We start from the raw sequence: 14811 nt of genomic DNA on the forward strand, positions 1-14811 counted from the left end.
TAGGACACTTAGTGGGCCGGGGAACGGTGCAGCCCCTTCAGGCGAAGATTGAGGCAATCATGGCCTGGAAACCCCGCAAGACCCAGACTGAGGTCTGAGCCTTCCTGGGCCTCACAGGTTACTACAGACGATTCGTGAAGGGGTATGGCACTATCGTGGCACCCCTTACAGAACTCACGGCCAAAAAGCAACCCAGGAGAGTCATTTGGACGGAGGCTTGCCAGCGAGCCTTCGACACTCTGAAACAAGCATTGTGTAAAGCTCCAGTCCTGAAGGCTCCAGATTTTTCAAAAGAGTTCATTGTCCAGACAGATGCATCCGACATTGGAATTGGGGCGGTGCTATCGCAACTCAATGAAGAGGGTCTGGATCAGCCCGTGGTCTTTCTGTCACGAAGACTGCTTCCCCGGGAACAGAGGTGGAGTACCATCGAGCGGGAAGCCTTTGCCGTGGTCTGGGCACTGAAGAAGCTGCGACCATATTTGTTTGGTTCACACTTCCTTGTTCAGACAGACCACCGACCCCTTCGTTGGCTCATGCAAATGAAGGGGGAAAATCCCAAACTGTTGAGGTGGTCTATCTCCCTACAGGGAATGGACTTTCGGGTGGAACACCAGCCCGGAGTTGACCACGCCAATGCAGACGGTCTCTCCAGGTATTTCCGCCTTAGTGTTGAGGACTCCCAAGGGGTTGGGTAGCTCTCCCCACTTTCAGCTGGGGGGGACGCGTGTTAGACCCGTCTGCTTCTGAGAGTCCCCTCACCACTATGATTTCTTTTGTTCCTCTGTACCTCCCAAAATTTGTCGCTTTTTATTTGTCTACCAGGACTTTTTATGTGTTGTTTCATGGGGTTAGATGTTCCTTGACGCCCAGTTGCTCACAAGGTTTGTGGCACCTATTTAGAAGGCGCCTGGCCCAAACCTGTGGCATTACAAGCTGGGGTTGTCAACCTGTGTAAATGAACTTAAAATGGTGGACACCCTTTTTCCTCATGTGAAGTGACTCCCATTGGAGCCTTCATGAACCCTGGCCTTTTGAGGTTTTGGCGCCCTTTGGTTGGCGCGCATTTCTGAAAGGAATTCCTTTATTTTCCTCAGGTACACAAAATGGCTGCTCTAGAACCCCAGTACGGTGGCTGTGAGTGTCCTAAATACCCCTCAAGAGTGCCTTGTCATTGTCCCAGCAAGAGAAGGTTCTAGAACCTTCTGGCTCGTGCCAGTACCCCAGGGCACTGGCTATATAAGGCCCAGTCCCTGGCGGCCATTTTAGATGAGAGATGAGATGAGAAGATGATGAAGGATTAAGAGATTCCAGACTTGACACCAGATTGACACCTGCCCTGTTGACCCCTGAGGTGGCTGGTAGCGCAGGCAGTAGAGCAGCAAAGGGTTGCTGGCGTTGTGTCTGACTGGCGTTCCAGTCAGCTATGTGAGAAGTGATCTAGCGCCTACAGCGCCTGCCCAGCGAGTACCTCATTGCCCCCCGGTGGTGAACTGTGATCGACTTATCGAGTCGCGAGGCAAGAGCAAGTTCGCCGCGACCGCGATCGTCAGCTGTGCCCCCTTCCCGTCAGGTGCCTCTAGAGGGGAGCTCGGATGTCTCCGAGCCCCACCAGCGTAGAGCGCTTCCTGGGCAGACAGAAGGTGAGGTGGTGCGCCGGGGCGGGGAAAGGCCGGCCTTCGTTGGGCGGGACTAGCGTCTCTGCCACTCCCCAGTGACCCGGGAGCTGTAGCTGTGGGCGGGAACCCCCCCTGTATGCGGAAGTCGGAGGGAGGTCCATGGAGCCCCTGAGAGCCCCGTCGCTAACGAGAGGAGTGCTGTGCCCGACTTAATCGTATCTTGACTGCAGCCGATGTGAGGTGGGCCCGTTTCCTCATAGTGAATGCAGCGTTGTGAAGGAACTGTGAACCGGCATTTATTTGACTGTGCGCGAAGGTTGTGTGACCTCTCCGGCAGCCCGTTCGTCAGTCTAATGACTTTGAACTGGTGCCGCCTGTGCTCAAGTGGTGCTAAAGCCCGTAGGCGCGCATAGACTTCACCGGCAAAGCAGAGATCCTATCCCGCTGACCGCCGAGTGCAAATGATGTATTTACTGTGTTTCCTTGCCTTCTAGATATACGCGCATACGCCTTGAGTGATTATTAAAGAGCCCCAACCCTTATTTTGTGCTCAGAGAAGCCGTACACCTGGTCATTGAAATCAGCATAAACTGTAAGAGTTATCTTTCCCATTTGAAACGTATTGCAGATGTAATGATTCGAAAGTATTTAATTGGTGGCAGCGATACCAGAAGAAACATGTGGTTGTTTATGTAAATGAACCAATATTTATTCTGATATTTATTCTGATATTTATTCTGATATTTATTCTGATATTCATTGTGATACTCATTCCTGAAGTTATTCTATTTATTAATACTATTTATTACCAGAACTGTATGACCAAAAGAAATGTATATGTGCTTTCCCAGACAACCCTATTTACAACAAAGAACTTTTATATAAAGGAATCGTATTTTTCTACAGCAGTGGTGTGGTGTCCTTCTTTTTGGTGTGGATGTACAAGGAGTTATTATTGGGTCAGAGCCGGCTTAACACTACAGCCTTCACTTGCCTTGTCACTTGAGCCAAGCTACCCCCTTTGTGCTGGGCTTCCCCATCGCAGGTCCAACACTCCCTAACCCGATAATTAGAAAAGTGCAGGATCTGTTAAATTAACAGATTAAACATCATTAAAAGTGTAATCTGGGCTTCTAAAATGATACGTATTCTGATTCTTTAAAAAAATCATGATGCTAAATTTGGAGGTACTTTTTTTTGGCCACCAAAAGTCACACTTAAGTGCACAAAAATGTATCTGAACTGAGCAGAAAGACCTAAAATATCTTTTGAACCATCTGAGCGTGGCAAAGAAACCATAATTAAAAAATACAGGGCCTTATTTATGAGAAATGTTGCATCGCTGCAACATAGCAGTGATGGAACATTTCTCAGTGCGTCCTTCTTGCGACACCATTGATGCGTCATATTTACTGTATGACGCATCCTATCACAAAGAATGGCAGATACGTCAGTATTACTGACATATCTGTTGGTGCAAAACTGACACATTGCTGTAGTTGTGTCGGAAGCGTGTCACAACTCCAGCAATGTTCCTTTCACATGGGGAAAGCCCCATGTTAAAGGGCCTGTGTCAGTCTTACACCTGCCATGAGGCGGGCATAAGATTTTCACGCAATGGCATCCTAGAAGTGGCGCACTGAAATCTTATGGATTTCAATGCGCCACTTCTACGGGGCTTTGATGCGGGGGAATGTCCACCCTGCATACATTATACCTGACGCAGTTATAATGTAGCGCAGGGGTTTAGAAAGTGACACATCTGCCTAGATGCGTCACTTTGTAAATAGGGTGCAACATGGTGCATTTTTTATGCCCCCGGTGCATCACAAAAAGTGATACACCGGCAGCACAAAAGTTTCGCAAGGGCTCATAAATAAGCTCCACAATGTTTCATATGACACAGATACCTTAGCTCGCTGTTATCGACCCTGACCATCCTGAGATCTATCGTGCAGTTTCTATGAATATCTGAGGTGCTTGGATTATGAGTGGGACGTGGAAAAATGACTAATTTTTAAATATACAGTTTTAACATTCATTTTGCTACGTTTTACATTTTATTACACTATTATGCTACCAGAAAAAAAACGCGATTGCCTCAGACAGGCTTTCTACATTACTTTTTGTTTTGAAGAGGATTTTTTAATGATGAGAAATATTATCTCTTTTAATCACGTTTGTCTGTTCCAAAATATATTTTGCTTCGGCAAATGCCGAGAACAATAAATAAAATGACAAAGAAACAAAGAAGTACATAAGCGCAGATCATGTATTCATTTGTTTACATCTTTTTTTGTCATACCGTTGCGCCAAAACTATGAAGTACTACACTCACAGGGAAAGTGCGGATGGATCGTTCAGCAAATGAACTGTAAAAGGTCCATATTATGTATAGTCAGGGAACCCGGCGGCATTGGTAATACCAAACCAAAATATGCAATACCAGGCATATGGGAAATTGCAGGATGCAGTATTATTGTACTCTCCTGTGTTTTAAATCCGTGAATGAGAAATAACTACAGCGATGGTTTGCGCACAGAATCAGCAAATGTTTTTTTTCCTTATTTCTGGCCATTTTGCCCGTGCAAATTTCAACATCTTTTTTCTGGTGAAAAGTGAATACAAATTTAGAATATAGTGTTTCTGCGCTATTTGTCCAGTAACTCCAATTATCTGTCAGTCGTGATGTATCAGTTACTTGGAGGAAGAAAATGATGGTTTAAAACCATTAAGACATAATTAAGCCCATAAACACTTGGATCCAATTTGTAAAGACACAAAGGGGCATATTTACAAGAAAGTGGCAAAGCGTGTCGTTAAACGAAGAAGGCTAGCGGCACGCTTCGTCACTTCAGAAACGCAGATCTGCACCATATTTACAAGAATATGCTGCAGCCCTTCATTTCCCCCTGCGCTGGTGCTAACTTTAGCTGCCTAGCCCCACAGCAGGCACCCTTGCACCTTAATGCAAGGGTGCCTGTGTCGATGGGAAGATTGTTTATGTGCAGGAAGGTCCCCCTTCCTCCACATAAACAATCTTTAAATGCCGTTTTATAACTTCTATGTGTGCTGCTTGATGTAGCACACATACAAGTTGCAAAACGGCATTTTTTTAAAATGATTGTTTATGTGCAGGAAGGGGGACCTTCCTGCATATAAACACTCATAGGCAATTTGCAGTTTCTATGTGTGCTGCACAAGGCAGCACACATGGAAACAGTAAAAATGAGGAGAAATAAAGCATTTCTCCTCGTTTCGCTTTAAAACCTGGTTTATCCTGTATTTTGTCCATATCCATGAGTAACGGAGGAACACAGACTCGATTGGTTGGGAGGGAGGGTGGGGGGGAAGCAGACCACAAACAGATTTTGTGTGTAAAAGGCCACTTTATTGGAACAGGTGAACATAACAATAAAAACTCCTTGGCCAATGCCTTCCAAAACTATACCTCACTAAATAAACATTTACCTACCCCGCCTCCTCCCCCGCCCCTAACATTTTTCCGAAACCCGCCCCCACCCGAGCATTACAGCATTACAAAATGACCAACACTATAATTAAATGCATAAACATATAAGCCTATAAATCTAAACCATCTGTTACATCAAAACTCCCCTGCCTGCCCCTTCACCACTTATGATCACCCAACCTCTGTAAGTACCCCAACAATCAACCTGCCTAAAAAATCCCTGTCGAGGACCCCAGCTTTAAATTTAACAACAAAAAATCTGCCAACCCTGGCAAACTTCCACTTATCCCCGCGACCCAGTAAGACGGGGGGAGGATACTACCCCCCCTTTCTGCCCCCCCAATCAACCAACTCCTTCATGCTTCTCTCGGACACTCCTGTACATGCAAACACCTAGATAGAACTTCTCTGACCTCCCACAAATAAAGATCCATACCCACCCTGGATAAGTGGACCCCATCGCCTCTAAAAAAACACTCCACTGACTCAAACGGAATGTCCTCATGACACACTCTCCCGAAGCCTAAACTTCCTAAAAAATCTAGAAACCTCCAGGTTGACCTTCTTACGCGCCCTATCAATCGCCCTTGGATTCCGAGGTCCCCTCCAAATCCTACGCGGCACAAGCTCCATCCACAAAACATGGCAACCAGACCACTGTTCTCGTAAAAGAGCCAAGTCCCTTTTCATCGCCCTTAACAGAACAACACCTTTCCCTCCACAAAGATCATTCTCTTCCAAATGAATTAAACGGGCATCTGCAAACTGGCCCCCACCAACCACTTGTTCAAAGCAGGAACCAACTCCTTTCACAACACCCCCCCCTTCTCTTTCCAGACAATTTTAAAAACAAGCACTCATTGAAACCCAACATTTTCCCAAAGTAACAACTGGCAGCTTGAACTTGAGCCCATTTAACGAAAGAGTGCCCCACTATCCAAATGGTCAATTCTGGGGAGCGAGGGCCCGCTACAGAACCTGTAACAAGAAAACACAATATGAGAGTCATGAAAAGGAGGATGACGCAAGCGCTTCTTCTGCAGTACTCCGCACATAGCGTTGGAAACAGTTGGATGACCAGCGCTCTAGCCTCATAATGTCCCCTTTGGACCAGCCCCGATTGCACGCCTCTGTTGCTGCCCTGATTCTAAAAGAATGTGTCCCAAACTGAGACCCATCCAAACCAATTTGCCTCAATGCTTTACGCAGCACCATGCGTAGTTGATAGTCCGTAACACTGCCCCCGTCCGCATGTCGAAAATCCTTTACACCACCAGCCCCTCAAGACATGAACTGCCAACATCTGGCCCAATGTAAAGACACGTAGACACCGGCAAAACTGCTTCCAGCCATACTCTCTTACCACTTCCTCTCTGGTCCATTTTAGCACTAGCCAGCCAAATATGAATCTCCGTCTCAGAAAAGAAAACCTCCTGCCAGGTAATACCTAGTTTTAACCTAGGACCTAAAAGCTCGGATACCCTAAAGGCTCCAAAAACAACCAAACCATGAGCGTAGAAAACAAACATACCTCAAAACTATCTCTACAAACTAGAGGCAACACCTCTAAACCGCATGACATCCTCTGATCGGCTCCATGACCTCCCGTCGACAAGCACCAGATGCCATAAATTTTCTCCAGGCCTGAGCATAACCTGCGCGAGTGGAAGCTGACCATGAACCTACCACCAGCTGTATGACCCTGCGTTGCCTACATACCACAGATGTTCCGGCATTGGGGTCGGTGTCCTGTCCGCCTCCTGGGCCAGCCCACGGAATCTCTCCCACTGCGAACGAGACCAAGCATCCACGATGCCATTGTCCACACCAGGGATATGAAGTGCCCTGAACGCAATATCATGCCTAAGGCAGCCAAGAACAAACTCCCGCAAAAACTTCAAAATCTGCTCATCCGTAGCCGACTGCCTGTTGATAAGTTCCACCCCTGCCAAGTTGTCAAACCTGAACAAAACTTTCATATGTGCCAGTTCCTCACGCCACAGCGTCAATGCCACCAGCACCGGAAAAAGCTCCAAAAAGGCAATGCACCTCCCACCATCTTTCTATAGATCTAGAATCTGAGTTTCTCAGGTCATTGCTGCGCTAGCGCTACAACTCATCTGTTTGGAATCACCTGTTAACGCCTACCCTGTTGTTCTCTGATTCTAGTCATCAGCGCTGAGAGGCCTCAGGGTAGTTTATGCGCTATATACATATAATTTTCATTTCATCTTTCAACTTTTCAGGCCACTACTCCGCACACCACCTACCTTCCCAGTATATACCAAAACCATCGCTGTCTGCTGCATCAGAAAAGATTTGAACATCCTACTGAAAGTCATCAACCAATGGCATTCCGTTAAAGGAATGAAAAAATGTCCTCCTTCACGCCAGCCGACAAGCGGATATTGTGGTGAGGTAGCTGATGTCCTGACATTGAACGTCCCAGTCTCCTGCAAAAAGTCCTCCCAGCCCTGCCTACACCGCAGGCGAAATTGAAATGGCCCAACAAAACCTGGATGTCCTTCAATGCTACTTTATGTTTTGCCAGCATTTCTTACAGCAGCCCCAAAATTTTTGCTTTCTTATCAACTGGCAACCATGCCTGCATTCCTACTGAGTCAATCTCAATGCCTAAGAATGACATGTTCGTACATGGCCCCATTGCTTTTTCTGGTGTCAATGGCACACCCAGCTTCCCCATGAGCTCATGGAATGTGTCCAGCGCTACCTGGCACTCTGTGGAGCCCAGGGAACCCACAAAAAAGAAGTCGTCTAAGTAGTGTGTTACCAGCCTATGACCAGTGTGCTGTGTAAAATACCACTGTAAATAAGTGCTGAAACACTCAAACAAATCACAAGACATTTAACAACCCATCGGTAATGCCTTATCCACATACCATCGTCCTTCAACTAGATTCCCAAAAGACCCCAGTCATCCGGATGTACGGGAAGCAAGCGAAATGCAGATTTTATGTTGCATTTCCCCATTTCTGCAATTGCCCGCGCGGTCACAACCAGTGACATAGCAACGTCAACTGAGGAATATCACACTGAGGTTGCTTCCTCATCAATTAAGTCATTTACCGAAGACCCCTCAGGCCACGATAGGTGTTGTATTAGTCTAGTGACCCACTTCTTTTTTGGGAACCACCCCAAATGGAGAAATAATCAAATCATCCACTGGCCAGTCATCCAAAGGACCTGCCATCCTACCTTCACAGACATCTTTGTCCAACTTGTCGTGCACCACTGACTTATGTTCAAATGCTGCCCTCAAATTTTGTGCCCACCGCCTCTGCATAGGCCCCTTGTAATTCAAACAAAACCCTTCTTCAAAACCTTCGAACAGCACCTGATTTGCTTCCAAATCCTCATACTCCCTCAACCCTAACGCCAAAGCTGCTGGTCTAACTGGGGTAGGGGCTCTTGGGCCCAGGACTCTGAGATCCCTTACCTCCCCTACCACCTGGGGATTGCTATGGTGGCCCAGATGTGCTAGCACCTGTCTGTTGCGACTGATGGTTACCTTGCGACCTGACTCCCCAACACCTAACTAAGGGGTGTTTCCTTCCGCACTGAGAGCACACGTGTCATAACTTACAATACTCCCTTGTGCACAAGCCTTTATTACACTTCCAGCATGCTCCTGATTCTGACTGTGTAGCTGTTGTACTCCCCACCCCTCCCCGGGTGGGATTCCCCTGAAAGGGCCGGTAAACCAAAGGTAGTCTTACCCCTGCTGATGCACCCATGGTATGTTGCCAAAAATAAGAATCCAGTTCACCCCACTTTGCCTCCGGGTCCCAAGGCATACGGGCCCTGAACTCCTCATCATATTGCGCCCATGCATACCCACTACCCGCAATCTGCGCCTTCCGGATGATAACCATATATTTAAAGAATAGATACACAGCGCTCGGGAAACTTTTTGCAATAGATGCTGGCATATATCAAAAACGCCGCCGTCCAGTTTTCAATTGTCAACGGCACCTTAGGCCGCTTGAACAGCTCATACTCCTACTCCTTAGACCCTTCTTTGGACCGCACCTCCCTGTAAAGTAGCTTCAAAATTCCAATGTATTCCCCCGTCCAAATGCGCTCTTTCATGGCCAACATCAAATGTGCACCCAGGGGCTTCGTCACACCCATGTACGGGGATCTTTTTAAAACTTTAGCTCTTTACTCTGTAAAGGCTCTTTACCTGGCACTTCCGTTCTGTATTCATGCCACTCTCCACTTTAGTGCCTGATGCAACCACCTCACCAGTCCCCACACCTCGGTCTCTAACATTTTTACTCTTGTGGAGCTTACCACCAGGCTCCTCCCGTACATGTTCACCCCCTGTTCCCACCGACACCATTTTTTGGTTTGGCCCGTGGGACAACATTTCACCTTGCTCTTTAACAGATTCACCTTTATGGAGCTTACCACCCAGCTCCTCCCATACAACTTCACCCCTTGTCCCCTCCGACACCATTGATGGTTTGGCCCGTGGGACAACCTTCTCACCTGGCTCTAACAAGGCTGCCCGACCAGACGCCAATCCCCATGCCACTCGGTCAACCGGGTCCACCGTCCGAGGAGCGCTCACAGAGGGGCCGCGCTCTCTTCTGGGTCCCAACGTCACTGCCCTCCTGGGCTGCAATGCCTCTGGTGCCTGTAAAACACTAGGAGACACATGAGAATGCACCCCCCCTTCCTCATCGTCTCTCCACTCCCCTTCCTCGGGGCTGTCATCATAATCCAGTACAATTGCTTCCTCTATCTGTAGAGGATCCGTAAAAAAAAAACCACTGCGGTCCTTAACCGACCCAACATTGCCTATACCAGCCCTAGCGGCCCTGAAAATACTCCTGACGGGGGAGCCGACTGTACACGCTGGTACTCCCCCCTGCGTTAACTGTCTTCCACGTTCCAGTCCAGTGGCCCTGCTGACCAACGAGTCCTGTTGACGTTGGGGCCAGCGAGGTCGTGCCTGACCTTCATGTCCTGGCCGCGCCGGGCTCCCCTGCAGGTACGGAATGTGCTGCGCAAGGCTGGCCTACAATCTCCCCTGGCCCAAGGACCACCCTCCGAAAACCGATCACCACCCTGCCCCGCAGAGCCAGAACTCACCGTACTTACCCGGGGGTGGCGGAGGGGGAGGGGTCCCCCTCTGCCTCATCCCCACTCCACTCAAACATCCCGAAAGAACCAGGCGCAGGGGCGGCCCCCGCGTGACGAACTCCCCTCTCACCCTCACCAGCCCCAAAAGACCCCAACCTCGCCTCCTCATCACCCCTTGACTGAATTGTGCCCCTTATGAGGTCTCACTCTGATGGGGGGTACTAAGATACCTGTGGCTCCCAACCCCAATGCCCCTAACCCCCTCCGCTCACGAAGGAAAGGAATCTAGGCCCTCCCATGCTTGCACCCCAGCAGCCGGAGCCACTTCCACCTCTGAAAATCCAAAGACCTCCCCTAACCCTCTCCCCCCTCCAGGACCTGCTTAGAAGACACCCCCGAGGCTGCAACCCCCCCACCCCCCAACCTGGGCCCATTCCCCCTCCCCTGCAACAATGCCACACACTGACACCACCTCCCCTCTAAAAGAAGGCGCAGGTGAAAAAAGAAAGGGGGCTAACCATATCCCTCCTACCCATGACCTGAAGCCCCACAGATTCCTGCCCGCCCCCGCGCCCAACCCCAAAAAGACCTGCCCTAGAATGAGCCCTCACCTCTGCTGCCCACTCCCCTTCGCCTCTCCCAGCTTCAAGCGCCTCCAATTGCTGGCCCGAAAAAGTAATGGGCGCCCCGAGACCTTGCTGTACCCCTTCCTCCTCCTTGCCAACTGAAGGAAAATCATTCCCCGATGAGCCAGGGGGATAGCCAGCCGGTGCCCCCCCTCCCTTAAACAAGTCGGCCTGGGGGGTGCGTCGAACGGTTCCAACTTGCCGCTCCGACGCCCCCGCGTTTTCCCATCTGCGCGGGGGCAGAAGCAGCCCTCTGCCCAGGAACCAAGACGGGCAACGCCACTAAAGGCATTGCTGCGGCCGTGCTCACCCCTGTCACACTCCTCCCGCCCTCCTGCAGCCCCCCACTTACCTCGCCCTTTCTGCCTTCACCACCGGACATGATGCGCCGAACCGGGGCCGCTTTTTTCTAGAACGCAGGCAGCCCGCTCCAAAACTGGGGTAATTCTCAGACGTTTTGGTGACGTGCAAGCAACCACCGCCGCTGCTACGTCACCAATTACTAAATCCCTGCGACCTGCTCCGTCCAGAAGCCTAAGCGCTTCGAGCACCCAAAAATCTCATGATGCCATCGTAAGACACTTGAAAACTCTACCATAAGAAGCCAAAAATACGCTAAACTTCATCGCAAAAACTTCCCTGACTGAGGCTCCCAGCCACCTGGTCACCAAAGACAAAATGGTGGCTGGGAGCAGTAGCCCAACGCCTTTATACGTTGGGATACATTTGGGCTATGAAAAGTAAGCCCAAACTCAAAATGCCCGCCAGTGCTCAGCAACCCCCCCCGCCACTCCCAAATCACCCAGCGGGGTGACCTTCCTGCGGTCGTCCACCCCCCCAATTCCCCCTTGACAGACAGGCAGACTTTAAAGGCGGATGCAGCGTGGGGTCTGCGTATGCGACTCCTGGAAGTGCAGGAGGCAGAGACTGGCACCAGGGAAGGAGCGCATTTAGGTAAGTGTGAGAGCAGACTACAGGGGAATTGGTGGGTCCCGGAGGTGTTTTGCTAATCCGGTAACAACAGGTGCATGATGTTGATGTTGGATCTTGTTCCCATAGCATAATACGAGGACTATGCTAGAACACACCCATTGATGACTGAGGATTTTTTAAAGGAAGATCCGATGTACTGTTTTAACTTACAGGTACGCCAGATAGGGGGACTGTCCCTTCCTTCCCCTCCGTGTTTGTTTTGGTTCGAATATTGGTTTAGATGTGAATTAATAATCTTGTTCCTTTACGTCTTTAGTGTTGCAGTGACCTGCTCGATAGAGTTCTGACTTACACGCAGAATGAAGACCACGTTTTAGATGTCTATCAGTCCCTGAGGGAGGCTTTGCAAGTCAGTCTAGTGAACCCCTTCTGTTTTTAGAGAAGAAGTTCTTAAGGTTGCACTTAGTTCGAGGTTTGATACTTTCACACTTTTAACTGTGGGTGAGGGTTTTTAATCTTCATAATCTCTTCATTATCTAAGCATGCTGTTGTTGTGGTTACACAATATTTGTTTAATTAAGGGTCCACTCTGACTAATAGTAACTTCAACCTCTTGGCTTGAGTCTTCTTCCTATGGGCACCTACTCACGCCCGAATGGTCAGCACATCATTGAACATATATGTAGGCAACTGATGTGAAATTTGGAAATAAATGTTGTGTTTGATTTGGATTATTATGCTTTAGGTTGTTTGTTATACACTTGTCCTGATGAGGCCCAGATGGAAGGGATGAAACATGTTGACTGTTGAACAATGAAGGAATCCACCAAATTAAAAACATTGTGTTAAAGTTGAATGTTCACACTACTAAAAATATTTTAGAGGAGTAGTTGGTACCTCAGGTGTGCAGAGGATTACCTCACCATGGATTGCTGTTAATTAGAAAGCAAACACTTTATTGTAAATTTGGGGTAGGAAACAATTGTTGTTTATCTGTTTATCTGTGATGGTTTATGTACTTTTGTGTATTGTTTTTTGATTTTGAGTTATTTGAGAGCAATTACAAAAGAAATTAATAATTGTTCCAACTCAGGAATAAACTTTAATAAGAAATGGGACTATGCACATGAAATACGAGTAATTTGATGTATCCTATGATTACTTTAAATGTATCCATTCTTCCACATCACTTTTTGTATAGTGTGACTGGATTCAAGCAAGCCAGGCTGATGAGGAGTGATACCCCGAAAGAATATATGATGTAACAACGTATGCAATTGCAATGCATGCTTTTACAATGCAGTCTTTACATTGCACCTACCATTCCTTTGCATGTTTTTTACAGTTTGGACAGTGTTGGATAGTGTAGGGGTAAAAATTACTATTCCCATGTAAACCAAAAACCCATACCCAACTTAATACTAAAAAAATCTCCATTACTTACCTAATAATGCGTTGTAATGGCATGCATTGTAATGGCATGCATTGTAATGGCATGCCATGTAAAGGCAGTTAAGTTGTAACAGTTGTATTGTAAAGGTAGGTCGTTGTAATGGCTGCGTTGTGATCAATGTTTTCCACCCCAAACCGGTCTCAGGATGCTTGTTTCCGTTCCAGGGAGGACCCGGTCTGGCAGTTCAGGCTAGACTGTTTTTCATGGGTAACAGGGTCAAGACTGATTTGCATATGGCTGGGCTCAAACTGGGGTGGTGTGCTGAGCAAAACATTATTGATTAAACCTACATCTGCTCAATTTCCGGAGGTGACAGAGCCTTATGGTGCCATTTTGTAATGCCAGCTGTCACAAGCAGTTGGGGCTGCTTCACGAGTAACATTTCTAACCATCTAAATCAACTAGAAAATACATTTTTGAGTGGATATTCTACTCAAATGGACTGTTCAGGTAGTTCTTTAGAGAGAAAATAATTTTTTCTCATTTTACTTTTTTTCTACTGGAAGGAAGTCCCACAGAGACTCCAACTTCCGCTTCCTGTCCAGAAGGCCCTTCTCAGTGATTTGTCCGTCTCCTAGTCACATTTCATTTGGATTTTCGAGATGAAAGGATCACTCTCTTTGTTTACAATTCCTGTTGCATATACCATTGTATTTTAAGGACTTAGTTTGTGTGACATCACAACAAGTATGTTAAAAAATGTTTGGCTAAGGATGTTGTGGGGCATGCACCAGTATATATTTGTACATCTTCTTCAGTTTTGAAATTTGATTGTGGTTTTGGGGCCCAATGTAGGTAATCTCGATTTACCTACTCTTAAATACCGAATCATACCGATTCGGTATTTAAGAGTAGGTAAATTGGAAGTAGGCAGATGTAGGTAATTTTTCTTTTTCAATTACCGAATCTGTAGATGTAAATACCGAATCAGTATTTGCCATTGATTCGTATGGGCCTTGAAGCCTATAGGAATCAATGACAAATACCGATTCGGTATTTACCGAATCGGTAAATACCAAATCCTGCCAGGGGGAACGGGGTGTCACTTTGACACCATGTAGCACCTAAATGTCAGGCTTGTGTGCCATGTGGCACACATACATGCCCTAAGGGTTAGTTTGCAGGCTAGCATTTCATCACAGTGCATTGTTTTGCAGTCATGTGTCAAAATCAAGTTTAATTAAACTAATCCACCCTCAGCCGCCACACTTGGACTTATCAGCCTCCAAGCTGCATTCCTTCATTTTTCACTGAAAGGCACCTTGCAGGGAGCTAGCAGTGTTTCCACTTCTAGCGCAGCCTCACCCCCTCCTCGAGTCCCAGCCTGCCAAACAAAAACATGGGCCAAGGTAATATAGCCCTCAACAGAATGCAAAACTGCAGAGCCATTTGTGAACTGGTGCACTGAGGCTTCTTCTTTAATCACTGGAAATCTTGACCCAGCCCCCATCAATGCCTTTTCAATTAAACAAATCAACTGCAAAAGCAAGCAATATCAAGGGCATGTAAAAAAAACACCACATCAATAAAGGAAGGATTAGCTGGAAAAGTGCATTTTAAGTTCTTTACGGGGTTTTTTAAGAGTCATATCACTAACAA

The sequence above is a fragment of the Lissotriton helveticus genome, chromosome 8 (genome assembly GCF_964261635.1).
Source record: "Lissotriton helveticus chromosome 8, aLisHel1.1, whole genome shotgun sequence".
NCBI lineage: Eukaryota > Metazoa > Chordata > Amphibia > Caudata > Salamandridae > Lissotriton > Lissotriton helveticus.